Raw genomic sequence first — 293 nt, 5'->3', positions numbered from 1 at the left:
CTTTTCACGACATACGACGTTTTCATTGGGTTTGACGTTATCTGGTCTCTTTTCACTTTGCAATGAATATTGAGAACCAGTATCAATATGGAGCGATGCGATCTTGGAAATTTTCAAGTTTGAAGATCTTTGAAGACTGTCCTGTAAATAGTTTTATAAATGTTTTATAGATCAGTGATCTAGATACTTTTACGCGTACTTTAAAGACACATTTTTACAAAACCAAAATAAATCGACATAGCTACCATGCAAGTAACTTCATTTCAAAGTTAAAGACTTTAAAGAAGGGGGGA

The sequence above is a fragment of the Mytilus trossulus genome, chromosome 3, assembly GCF_036588685.1.
Source record: "Mytilus trossulus isolate FHL-02 chromosome 3, PNRI_Mtr1.1.1.hap1, whole genome shotgun sequence".
Taxonomy (NCBI): domain Eukaryota; kingdom Metazoa; phylum Mollusca; class Bivalvia; order Mytilida; family Mytilidae; genus Mytilus; species Mytilus trossulus.
The sequence above is the reverse complement of the archived record's forward strand: the minus strand, read 5'-3'. Positions refer to the sequence as shown.